Below are 13,344 nucleotides of genomic sequence, written 5' to 3' on the forward strand. Positions count from 1 at the left end.
GCACCAGCCTGCGGAGCAGACGGAGGAGGCGTCCGTCGTGCGGTACTGCGTGGCGAGAGCGAGCGAGAAGAGGAGCGGAGCGGGGGAAGAAGGGGCGAGAGAAAGGCACTCCTGAGCAGGGGATCTCCCTGGCCGCGGGACCCTGGCCCTCTGGGGATGATGTCTGTGGCTCTGGAGCAGGTCCCTGGCTCCTTGCGGTTCCTGCTCTGTGTCCTGCAACAGCTTCTGTCGCTGCCCTTTTCCCAGCCTTTCAGTGCGGCGAGTACCCAATAAAGCGCTTTCTACAACTGCGTCTTGTCTGTTTGGCTACTTTCCTGCCCAAGTGTGCTTTAGGTGCACACTTGCACTATTGCACCGCACACGTGAAATGTATACCCCAGCCCTCTGGCTCAGAATAAAGAGGCCTTCCCTGAAGCAGAGCCACGTGCTTTAAAAGTCACCAAACCAGAGCACATTTTCATAGAGGTCCCAAAACTGGGGTGTGAAAATGTACGTCTGCTCCAAACAGAGTATTTTGGAAAGCCCAGATGTGACTAATGGAGAGTCACAGTCCTTACATTTGCCCTATGGTCCCAGAGCCTGGGAGGAGGCATGGACAGAGAGGGGAGCTGGGAGCAACTGCAAAGGGTGGATTGTGCTGGAGAGCACATGCACGTGAATGTGCATTCACACATGTGTCATGGAGATGTGTTCAATTAAGAGAATGTGACTGGAGGTTGCAGGATGTGGAGACTGCGAGTGGCACAATCTCCACAGTCTCATTAAACTCTCATGTCCAAATTAAATGTCAGATTTGCGTATCAGATCTCTGTTTTCAGGCCCATTACAAAGCAGCCAGGAAGAAGCGCATGGGTGGGGAATGCTGTGGGTATCCAGCAGGGAATGAGAGCCCTGATGTCTGCTTGGTCACAAGGACAATTTGATGGAAAATGGCCAGCAGGCTGGAGGAGGATGAGCCAGTGACAGAAGAGTGTGCAAGGCAGCAGTGGGCTGGGGGTTATCCTTTGCAGGGGGGAGCAGCTTGTACTTTTCACTGGTGCTTTTCAAAGCAAGTTACCAAGGAGGGCATTGGCCTAGGCCAGTTTGCCCATCAATGCCTCATTTTATAGTTGGGGAAACTGAGGCACGGGAAGAGATTCACCTACCAAAGCCTTTCTGGGGATAAGGCATAGGGGATAGCACATGCTTGCCAGTTGTGCTGATAGGAATGAACTTCAGGGTGCCCAGCTCTTCTGCAAACTGGTCATTCTGGTTGAAGAACACCTCAATCCTGGTCCTTGAGGAATCTGAGGACCAGGGCTGGTTCCTCTCCAAAGCTGTGCAGGAGAGAAGAGATTGCCACCTCACTCCTGGGAGCCTTACAAAGCCAAGCATATTAAATTTTAGGGATAATTAGGAACTAAACTTGGTTTTAAATGAGTCTCTGTAGGTGGAACAGAGTGTTGCATGTGATGGTCAGTGTTGTGCTGGAGCATCCAAGCTCGTCTTTGTTTATGGATAGGTTCGAGCTTCTGTGGGTTTTCAATTAGCCCTTTGATTTCAGGAAACAGAGAAAGGGCACTTCACTGCCTGGGCTCTGGTTGTAGAGTTTCACCTCCAGGAAGCCCTTTACAATTTCCCCCAGGCTGGATTCCATTAAGATCTTGTTTTAATCCATATGTAATTACCTGTAAAGACAGACAAGCCTCTTCCTTGCCCCTTGGGAAGCACAGCCAGCAGGATAGCTTCAGGTATTGGCACAAAGCCAAACTGCAGCCCAGGTTAGTGAGCCCCTGAAGTACACAGAAATTTCCCATGTGAATGGAAATATGCAATGTAGCAGGAGAAGAGCAAAAGCTACCCTCTTTGCCACCCCTCCTCAGGCAGGACCAAACCGGACACTCATGATTAGCATGAAGATTAGAGTGCCTCATTTGGGAGGGGGGAAAGGTGGGACAATGTTCATTCTTTAAGGGAAAGAATCATGGTGACCTGGGTACACTGTTGTGTGTTGCTGCTGAGACCTGAAGCAGTCAGGTGGACTGTGTCTTCAGCCCCTGGAAAGCAACAAGAAGGAATGAAGTCTGTATTGCTCTGCAAAGCCCGTGCCTGCTGTCCTGCACATCTGTGTAGCATGTCACATCCCTAATGGGCCAGATGCTGAAAGATGCTGAACATCCTTAGAAGGTCAAACTCAGATGGCAGAAAGCCCTCCTGGCTAATTCTGAGACATGGAAGTTACAGGGTCTACACGACAGGAGACGCCTGGGAGGCAGAGCAGCATCTGAGGCAGTCTCCAGAGAAAGATTTGTCAATGGCTGGGCTAGTTTTCACCAGCTCCACAGCTGGTGACAGTTTCTGCACTTCATGCAAGAAGCATCTTGTGTGGCTGACATGCTGGTGCCTGGGGGGGAGCCAGGGCAATGGGACCACTCCTTTCTCACTGGGGGTTGGTGCCTGTGGACCTTATCCAAGCACTCTTTGCACTGCAGTACCATTTCCCCAGGAAGAAAAGGGGCCCAGCATCAGGAAAGAGCCTGCAGGCTCAGGGCTGGGAGACTGAAAGGACTGAAGTATCTTCTCTTCCTAACTCATGCCTGCCTGTGAGGCCAGGCTATGAGGGCAGCCCCACAGCTCACCACCTTATAGCAAGCTGCTAGGCAGGTAGGGACAGCATACTTCCAGGGGAGTTGCTCCTGATTTACATGATTGTAAAGAGAAGGGATGCAGCTTTGATTAAACCTGGGAGGAGTCCTGGCAGAGGCAAAGTGATTGATGACTGGGATAAAACTCTGAGATCTGCCACAGACTCCCTATAAGTCAGATGTGTGATTCCTCCCAATCCCAATTCTCTTATCCGTAAAAGCTGGGGTACCTCCTGCTTTGGCTATGAGGAATACAAACCTTTCAGTTCTGAGACTGCGCTTGCCGACCATCACAACATCCAAGAAAGTAATGGAGTTTCACGTGCTGCTCTGCCCAGTGCTTCAACCCTGATTCTGGGTTGGCGAAACTCACTATGGAGTAAAGCTCACAACAGAGCAGTAGAAAGGCCCGTGTGCTCACCGAACAGTGGAGGAGAGCATCCTTCATGGTACAATGGAAGCAGTGAGCCTTGGGCTTCTGCAGGCAGAAGAGCAAGGCATGTAGGATGGCTGAGGTCACAGAGCTCTGAACAGGAGCAGCGCTGAGCTTTTATGCACATGCCCTTTCATGCTTGCCTCTGTTCAAGCTCGCAAGGCAACTGCTTTCTCTGTATCCATCTTTCTGTCAGAAAATCCTTAGCTTCTGAATAGATTTACTCTCTGATCTGTAAGCTGTTTAGCACCAAGACTGTCTAACGGAAGGAGGTGAATGTGTCTGGAAGGCTCTATTGGCTTGACAGCGCTCTGGAGAGGAGGCTGTCTTGCTTGTTATTGATGGAACCCTTCACTGGTGGAGATAGCCTCGAGGATGGGGAGTCAGGCAATGGTGGTTAGGCCAAGACTGCAAACTTTGCTATAGGTTTGACCCTATAGGTCTGCCGCTGCCCCTCCACTCTGTAGCCATGGGCAAATCCCCAGTATTTGCTTTACTTCTGTAACAGTTGCCCTTCTGTAAAACACAAGTGAAGTGTCCCTCTCTCCATGGATGGTGAAGCAGAAGTGTCCTCTTGTATTTAAGACCCAGAGCTAAATAAGGTAGTTTGTGAAAAGGACACCACGTGGAGTGCTTGCTCAGCCTCTGCTTTCTGTCATTGCAATGATGGTGCAGACAAATCCTTGCTCCTTTGGTTGGATTCCCCAGAGGCAGTTGTTAATGCTGCTTCCTCAGCTCCTCCACTGAGCTGTGTCTGCCTACTGCACTCATATAATCAGAAGTTGTAAACCCACTGACAAGTCCATAGACCAGAATGGAGATTACATGCAACATTAACATTAAAAATGGGCCAGACTTACCAAGTTGTCTTCATTAGGCAGCTATGTTTTATTTGTGGCTTTTACTGCCAAATAAATAATCTTCCAGGTGAGTTAGTTAAGCTACCCTCAGGAGTAAGAGAAGTTGGAGTAAGGAGAGAAAGTTCTGCATGGCCACTGGGGATTCTGTCACAAATGAGCCAGTCTGGAGAATGCAGAACTGGTGTAAAATCAGGATGAAAACCTATAAAACCCACCAGCACTCCCTGAGTGCTCAATGTGGCCCCAGGGATCAAAAAGTCTCATGCAAGCCGCTGCATGGATGAAGAAGCATACAATTGGACTTTTAGGTGGGAAAGTGAGGAGCGAGACCAAGGCAAGTGGCACCGTTGCGCAGCTCTCCATGTGCTAAAGAGGCCCAGCAGCAGTTTTCTCTCCTGGCTCTTCGGCTGTGGGAGCGGGACCCGGACGTTCGTGCTCAATGCGACGGACTCGGCCCAGCCTCAAGCAGACATGAGAGAAGTGATGCTGCTGCCACTGCCAGCAGAGGAGAGTCTGTGAAAAGAGCTAAGTTTCCCATTTTCTTCCTGACTATTCTAGGCTGGGGTTCTGCCCCCCTGGTTAGTCCTTGACTTCCTGACCCAGGATCACGGTTAACACAGAAATCCAGTCTTCCCACTTCTGCAACTGTCAGAAAAGCTCCTCAGTACTAATGGGGGAAGATGAGATATGACTCAGTAAGGTCAGGTATTCTCTGATTATCTGTTTCCTCATCAGAAAGCTGCTTTAATGAAACTGAAATTCTTTGCAGAATGCGCTTTCATAAATAAGTCAATTTTTACAAGAAACGCAATAACAGATTTATCTGTGGGAGAGAATGAAAGATAGAGGCAAATCATCCCATTTCAACATTTCCAAAATTGACAAAATCTGCCACTTTACATTAGAAGACACCATTTTGTTCTGAAATGAAAGTTAACTGATATTACAAAAAAAAGATCACAAAGGCTGAGCTTGTATGGGTGTAGATAGGGAAGGAGCCCTTGTCTTCTTCCTGCTCAGGGAATTCAGGCTGAGCTCAGCTGAATGAACTTCATCCTTCTAATACAAAGCAGGTCTTTTCCCAATCCACCTTTACACTTTTAAGTCTGTTCACTGCAAAGCCAGTGTTGTGAGCAGGCACATTATACACTTTGCACATACACCACATAATAGGTTGAAAAATAAACAGTATGGGAAGTGGGGCCTTTGTGACACACCTTTCTAGCAGAGTGGGGACCTTTCCCTTTGTGGCCCGGCTCTGCTCCAGTGGATGGCTTTGGATAGGGGCCAGCCAGGCTGATGGCATGGAGTGCAGTCATGGAGCACCATATTTGGATGCAGATGTTGGCACTGGTGCAGACTTGTTTCTTGGCCCTCATTTTGTCATTTAGGTTTCTCTGTGCTTCCAATCTCCCTGTCTGGAAAAAAGGGAGAAAAGCAACCCATGACATCTCTCTCTTAGGAGTGTGATAAGGGTATGTGAAACTAGCGAGGAGATCCTATACAATAGCCAAAGAAGTTACTTAAGCCTTGGAGATGGGTATGTTTTCACTGGCACAGACATTAGACAGCAATACATTCTCCACGTCAGGCTTCATAGGAGACAGATGGCAGACCAGAGCCCTCGGCCGTGCTCGGCATCGTGCCTCTGCTCCCCATGCAGCCGGGCTCCGTCCTGCCTGCACTGCCATGGCGTGAACTGCTGCAAACAGCCTGTGGTGAGCACGAAGGGAAAACTCCCCCAGCCCTCAGCAGGAGCTATTGCTTCGAGCTCCAGCGCTCCCCAGGGAGGCAGCAGGAGAGTGCTCATGCTGTTCGTCTCTGTGAGTCTATGTGTGGGTTTTCCCTGGCAAAAAAGAAATCTTGGCTCATCTGTCAGGGCACGATGGAGCTCCTGCCTTTGTTGCACAGCCTCACTGTGAAAGACTTTCACCCCATGGCTCTGGAGGGGCACAGCACGAATAACTGTACTTGGTCCCCAGCTGTGCTTTTAAGGAGGCGGTACTCATTTGTATAATGTCCTATTGTTACGGGACTTAATTAGCTGTGGTTTGTTCGCTCAGCAGACACAAATGAGGTTTTAATTTTTTGTGTACAGTTGCGAGGTGGTTTTTATTCATCACATCAGGAGCTCTCGGAGGCCTCCCACGTCAGAAACTGCCTCTAAAAGGGTGGAAAGAGCCAGACAAAACTGGGCTGCTATTCCAGAAGTGGCAGGATGAGATTGTGGCTTTAATATGAGCTGGAGCTATTTGTCACAAACCATCCTAGCACCTAGGAAATGTCCTGGTTGCACAACAACATACTGCTGGGCAATAAGTGCCTTAGGACTTAGGAAAACTTGTCCTCAGCAATAGTGCCAAAACAATGCAAGATTCCTAGGATCATACACCATGCAAGTACTGGTAGGAAACTCTTTCAGCTCAGCAGAGGTGTTGAAAGCATGGAAGGAGGTGTTCAGCATGGGAGAAATTCTTCTGGAAATTGGACAGTTGGCTTCATCCATTCTGAGAACCAGTCAGCAATATTGGAAGAGACTTGCAAAAAGCCAGTCAACAAAGATGGAATGTTAGACACAACCATGAAAACATTTCTTTTGGTATCACTTTTATCCTTTTCTCTGCCTGCTCTCTACCTTTATTACCTTTCTTCGCATTTGCGTCTTGCTGTCTCCATCAGAAAGCCCAAGTCACTCTTCCTCCCATCTACACCTCTTAGTGTGTAGGTGCTGAGAGGGGCTGGGAGCAGACCTAAGTCTCTAAAACTTTCCAGAACCTCATTTCCTTCTGTTCTATATTGTGTCTCCTTTCCACTGTCTCCAAGCACTCAAAAGCAAAGTGGCATTTACTTTCTTATTTCAAGTCAATATTTGCTTTCCTTTGGAACTGTCTGTTTAAGAATAATTCTCAAGAACAGAGGAGAGGTGAGGCCTGCAGGATCAGCTCTGTGAGCTCAGACTGGGGAAGGTGGTCCTGGCCTTCGTGTTTTCTCTGCTTTCTCTGGGAGACATTCTCCTGGGGTTGGAGCAGTGAAGAGAAAATGCCTGGACTCTAGGATCCTCACACATGCTTGCAGATAGAGATTTGACTACGGTGGGATGCCAATGTACCTGATTCCTACTCCTATACGATTCTCTTCACTCGCCTTCTTTCTGTGATGAATGCTGTCTATGAGACAGGCAGCTGCAGAGGGAGATGCAATTTTTCTCAGCTTGCCAGCCATCAATCTCCTGAACAATACTCAGCTAATGAAATGGCAATGTTATCACAAGCCTGTCACCAGCAGTAATGGGGCAATTGTTAGAAACTCAGACCAGATGGAGAGAAAGCAGGAAGGGCTTCAGAGCTTGTCTTCAGAGTGCAACTCCTGGTGAACTCCAGCCACCTTTAGTGCAGAAGCAGGAGCCCCAGTCTGATGGCCCTCTTCTTCTGCTTTGAAAGCAGCACCTTCTTCTTGTACTGGGAGAGGACAGAAGTGTCCACACATGAACAGCCACTGTCCTTTACACAACACTGTTTTAATCTGAGTTCACAATATGGACACCTGTAGTGATCTAAGAAGGCATTTTCTCCTGTTCCTTTGGGAACTGATATTGCCAAGTGAGCAATAAAGGTTTTGATGCTTCTTCCTTTGAAAGCCAAGGGGGTTTTAAGCGGGCAAGCTGTGCCCTGGGCTGTTGCTATTCCATCCCTTGCTTTCCCCACTTGGCCTTCTTTAGATTAGGCAGAAACTCATTGAACAATACTTTGCCCCTGAGGCCCTTCAGTCCATCTTCTCAGTGAATCCTAAGGCACAAAACACAGTGAGAGAACAGTGCTTTGCCTCCTGACTAGCCTTTCTGCTCTGCGTGGCTTGTTTTTGTTCTGAGTGATTAAATGCAGACTGGTGATCTGTTTTCATTGTGAGGAGATGGAAATGATGGCAGATGGGGACACACTTGGAACCTGCAGGAGACATTAATCAAAGCAGAGGTGTTGCCTGGGCCATGCTGTATGTATCATGGGGTAGACTCCTTTAACAGTGAAGAAATTCCAGTTAAAATAAAACTCCTGTATGTGCCAATGGATGGAAGGAGCAACTGGGAGGGAATGAGAGACAAGGGGTAGATACCAAAGGAACAGCCTTTCTCTTAGCCAGGACTTTGGGCTGCCTCCAGACAGGAAAGATGAGCTGCTCTCTAGGTCTCATGCTGCTGATGATATGGACAAGCATCTGGCCCAACGAACACTGAGGAAGTCGGTAACACCTCTAAACAGTGAGAAGTGATAAAAATATAGGTGTTATGTGCTTACTCTTTCTTAGTAGCTTCGGTGTGTATCAGGTACGAGTTAAGAAAGTGCGGGGAGTGTCAGGGGATGCAGAAGTTAAACAACACAAGTTGTCTTCAGCAAATCTGCTTAGTGCACCCAAGGTCACTTGGGCTCTCAGGATTTATGGAAGAGGTGGATCCATCCACATTGCTTCATCCTTTATGAATTGTGGTTTACATGATTGTTCCCATTCTAGGTCTTGGCTGGAAAAAATATGGGGTTTTTGTAATAATTGTCACTGAAAACTGGAAAAAAGAAATGAAAGATGACCAGAATATAACCTCATGAGAGTGCTGTAACAAAATATTAGTGTTTATTTACTTTAGGAAAAAGAAAAATCAGAAAGAGTAATAAGAAAGCTAAGACTCTGCAATGAGAAAAAAATGCAATTTTCTTTTTAAAGATCTTTCTGATTCTGAAGTGACATATAGAAAAGTATAAATGGTTCTAAAAAACTTCAACAAGAAAAAACCAAAACCTCAAAAACAGAGAAAAGAGAAAATAACTACAACGAAGGGCTGTTTATCAAGGGTCATATCTGCCTTCATCTTCTGTAAAACAGTATTTGCTGCAACAAAGGCATGGATATTTTTGTTGTAACTACCATGTTCTGTGTTACTATGTAACCAGTGGCACCACCTTGTAAAAATGATGATGGAAAAGACAGTTGTGCTGTGCCCTGCCCACCCTGAAATATGGTAGGCTGAGTGAGCAACTGGGCATTCCATGCAAGAACCCCCAACAGCAGAAAAAGATAGACAAGCTGTGAGTAGTGCTGCAGACAGCCAGAGGGAGCAATGCCATTTGTGCATAACTCACTTGGCTTTTTGAAGCACAGCTAAGAGGTTGTTGAGCTGGAAAGAAGCAGAAACGTTTCCTCCCACCTTAGCTGGCCTTTAATTTAAGAGTTTTTCTTGAGCTTGTCCATTCTTGTCATGTCTTGGAAACATCCAGGTGAGATGTCCAAGATGCGATCTTGGTGTTAGATCCCATCCACCAAGATGATCAGGACAGGAAAACATGACTTAGCAGCAAGATGGAGCAATGAAGAGAAGGCAGAGAGCTACATGCCTTCAGCTTTCCAGAAGTGGGATTCTCCTCTGGCATCGGCCGCAGTAGTCAAAGAGCAACATGGCTGGGTGTAGGTAGAGGTGTGGGGACCTATCTCTTGCAGCAAAAGGGTGTGGGAGCCAGGAAGAGCTCCAGGAGGATGAGGAGGAGGATGAGGAAGGTCTGTCTGCTGGAGTCTGCCCAGTGGCATGTTTCAGCACCTTGATGGCACCCACGGCAGCTTCATGTCCATCGTCCCTGTTCCTGTGCCAAGAGCGAAGCCACAGTGCTGGTAACCTGGGTGTCCCAGTGCTGGTAACTTGAGTATTCCAGTGCTTGTAACCTGAGGGGTCCCAGCTGCCTCCAGGTGGGATAATGGTGCTCCTGAGGGGCATGGTCACTTCAGTGAGGTTCATAGGGATCTGAAGGTGACATGAGTGCAAGGAAGAAGAGGTCTCACAGAATAGGTAAAGTGGCAGACAGCAACTGCTGGGTGAGGGCTGCATTCCTTCAAGGAGAATCACACCATAGATAGACACTAATAAGCAAGATTGAAAAGTGCCAGAAACCCACCACCTTTTTCAAGTGAGCATGACGTCAGCTCTTCCTCATTCCAGTTTGTGGACTGAGTGTACAGAGTCTCTTTCAATCCAGCCCACAAATCATCTTGTTCCTTTTATGTCTTCTCTTCAGGCAGTTGGTATTTGTCATTAACACATTTTAGTAATCCTTGTTGCCCACCCCCAGTGAAAAAAACACAAGTCTTAATAAAATGCCAGAACACATACCGAGAAGAAGAACAAATCGTTAATGCGTTCATTAAACAAATACACTTATCTTCCAGTCTTTGGATGGAAATTAATTACCCTCCTGGAACTTAAACCTGGATGTGTGCTCTGATTGACAGCTGGAGGTTGTATCTGAATCCTTTTTATAGGGGCTGAAGTGAGAACTGGCTTGACAGCACTGCAGAGTGGAGTCCAACAGCTTGCTGGGTGTAATCACCCCAGCGTGGTTTCTGATATGCCTCAGCCCTGCCCTAGAAAACAACATGCCAAGGCCAAAGCCACACTGGTCTGTTTACAGATATGGAGCTTGGCTGTTAATTGCGACACTCTCAGTCATGAGGTCAGGTGTTGGCAGGGCTCTCTGAAGGGCTCAGAGAAGGGGGTGAGACAACAGTTCGCAGAAGGTGGTTTCATTGGTTGCTGAAAAAGACAGGAGCAAGAAGCTTGCTAAGCTCTTCCAGCAGCTTGCAGGCTTTCTCATTGGCTTGTGGCCCAGCTAGAGGCAAAATCCTGGGCTAGCTGAGTCTTTTGTCATACTTGTGTTACTTTCCTCTTCCTGCCTCCCATTGCCAGAACCATAGGAAGGCAGGATTCCTCTATATCCTAGCAATAACATGCCCCTAGACCTAGCCAGATGCATAACTCCATGCAGCACATCTCTGCCACACCAGTGAAAACACCTTCAAAGTTCAGACCCAGCATTTCCTGCAAGGCTACACTGGCCTCCTGCTGCCGGCCTGGGTTAGTGATGTTTGTAGGACATGTAATTGAACTCCCCCATGATACGGGTGTGTTACTAGTCCATGAGCATGCAATAATGAACATTTTAGCTGGGACTAGAGAGGGGGGGAAAGAAAGAGAATGAATGAGCTAGGAAAGAGAGAATGACTGAGGATTCAGTTAGTTAATAAAGGGATTGCAGAAAGCAAGGTGAAGAGACAGTGGTAATTTTATGCACTGCCAGTCAGGCCCATTTGTCCTGGGAGTAGCTCCAATTTCTCTCTGAGCTGTTCTTTTCCTTTAGAAATGTAGCTGTGAAAGGGAATTAAAAAAAAAACCCCTAAACCAAATCCTGATTAAAATCAGCACCCAAAGTTATAAGGAAAAAAGGCATTTTAATCTCTGCCTCCATAGGCGTATCTTCTCCCAAATGAGTGAAACAAAGGGGAATTCAGAACATTGATCAGTCATACAGATCAAAGGCTGAAATCACCCAGACTTTGATGGCAGTCTTGTTATATCCCAGTCTTAACCACAACAGAAAGCCAAATTTCATCTTTACAACTATTAATTTCCACACATATACACATCTATCTACTCCACCCGCATTCACTTCCCATTCATTCATGACTGTTTAAGAGCAAGCCTCCCTTAAAACCCTTATTAGCACTCTAACTTTAATGCCTTATCTCTACAACTGGTTCAATCTTCTTCCCATTATTAAATACTCCTAAAGCTGCATCGTAACTCATAACCCCTGCTCTAGCCTGAGCTGAACTCAGAGGAAGAGACAGTTGCTACTCTGCCAGCACCACACACTGGGCCTCTATTGCTTTTAAACTAACCTCTTGCAGATCTGTGAGCATCAAGGAGGAGTGAGATGTACTTGATGATGTTGCATGAAGCTTCAGTTTCTAATTGAGAAGAAAATAAGTTATTTGGGGAAGACAGCTAGGAAGATTAAAAGCAGGCATGGATTTTCCACTGCAGTCAGTGGGAACTCATTGTGAAAAGGCTGGTTATGCTTTAAGACCACAGGACAGGGATATAAATAGGAAAGTGCAAGTAGTCAGTTCTGGATGAGCAGTGTTTGGAAGTGTTGGATGAGACAGTTTTGTGCCAGGCCTTGGGCAGATGAATGCATTTGCCTGTAAATTTCCCTTCACTACAAACCATTCCCTGCAAATGGGTCCAATGTCTGGGCTCTTGAGCAATTAATGTGCACCAAGGTCATGCTTTTGCCTTTGATAGAGATGCTCTGACCAGTGGCAGTGGCTTGGTACAAGGATGAGTGGATTGAGCACATGAAGCATGATTTGTGCATCTGCAGATGCAAACTGCAAGTATAGGAGAATTCCTGTTGCAGAAGGCAATTGCTTTGTTTTAGCCTGTCCTGTCCATCCTCAGCTTGGCCAAGAGAAAGCTAAGGCCTGGCCACAATTGATGTCAGCTAAGGCAGCAAATGTTAAGCACTCAGGGCTGTTAGAGAAGTTTTCAGGGCTTGTCTCCAAGGGAACACACAGAAAGGTTCAGGAGCAAAGCCAGTGCATTTCTTAAAGAGATTTAAATCTAATGGGGGTTGCTTGTAAGCACAGCATCTTGCACAGAAGGCTGAAAGTCTTCATATGTCTGTTTAACCTCTTTTAACATTTCTGCCTTTACCCCTTTAACTGTGTGAGCACAATTGCCTTGTTCTTGTCTTGATGACTTGAGTTCAGAAAGGTATGTGGGAGGTTTTTTTTAGCTGGAGCACCAATAGCATGTGCCCTTTACTCAGGCACACAGAGGATATAAACCACACATCAGAGAGATGGGGGTATTTTACTTTTGGATTATTACTCTTGGAGATGAGATGGGGGGGGGCTTTGGAAATGAGGGCAAGAAGCCTTGCTGAGCTTTGGTATAAAGGAGGATGTGAGGGGCAGTGTTGGGGCTCAGTGAAATGAGGTGGTTTGTGTGGTGCAGCTCAAGCTTGGGGGGACTCTCCTGCTCTTTTTTTACCAATGGTGCTCTTTGGTTGAGGCTCTAGTTCAGCACAGTTTAGTTCTGGCACAGAGGCCCTGCTCCAACTGATGTAATCACATTACAGGGAATTATCAGGTGGCTGCACCTGGCTTAGAGAGCTCCAAGGAGGCACAGGGTGCAAAAGGGAAGGAAAAGCACCGGTGGCTTATGAAATTGGAAAGTTCATGGATGCCAAGTCCATGTGCTAGAGAGGAACTGAGAGATGGAAGCTTTCAGCAACGTTTTATCAGGAGGTAGGACAAGGAGATTGGAGTTGAAAGTACTGATTTGCTATCTTTTCTCTGCACCTTGGCTGCAAGTTCTGCCTTTAGGGGTTTGTTAGGCACCTTGGGTAAGAAATATTTTTGTATGTCTTCAGTGGGTTCTGCTTGCAGAGGCTTAGTATGCATAAGGTAGAAAAACATGCCTGGAGAGATCAGATCAAGAATCCCTTGTACCCTACTACAGATAAAAACAGAAGAGGGAAAAGGACAAGAAACCTAACATGGACTTCAGGTGAATTCTAAGGCTTAAACTGCTTATGATGCTTTTGGA

This window comes from Nestor notabilis, unplaced genomic scaffold (genome assembly GCF_000696875.1).
Source record: "Nestor notabilis isolate BGI_N333 unplaced genomic scaffold, ASM69687v1 scaffold2355, whole genome shotgun sequence".
In the NCBI taxonomy this organism is placed as follows: Eukaryota; Metazoa; Chordata; class Aves; order Psittaciformes; family Psittacidae; genus Nestor; species Nestor notabilis.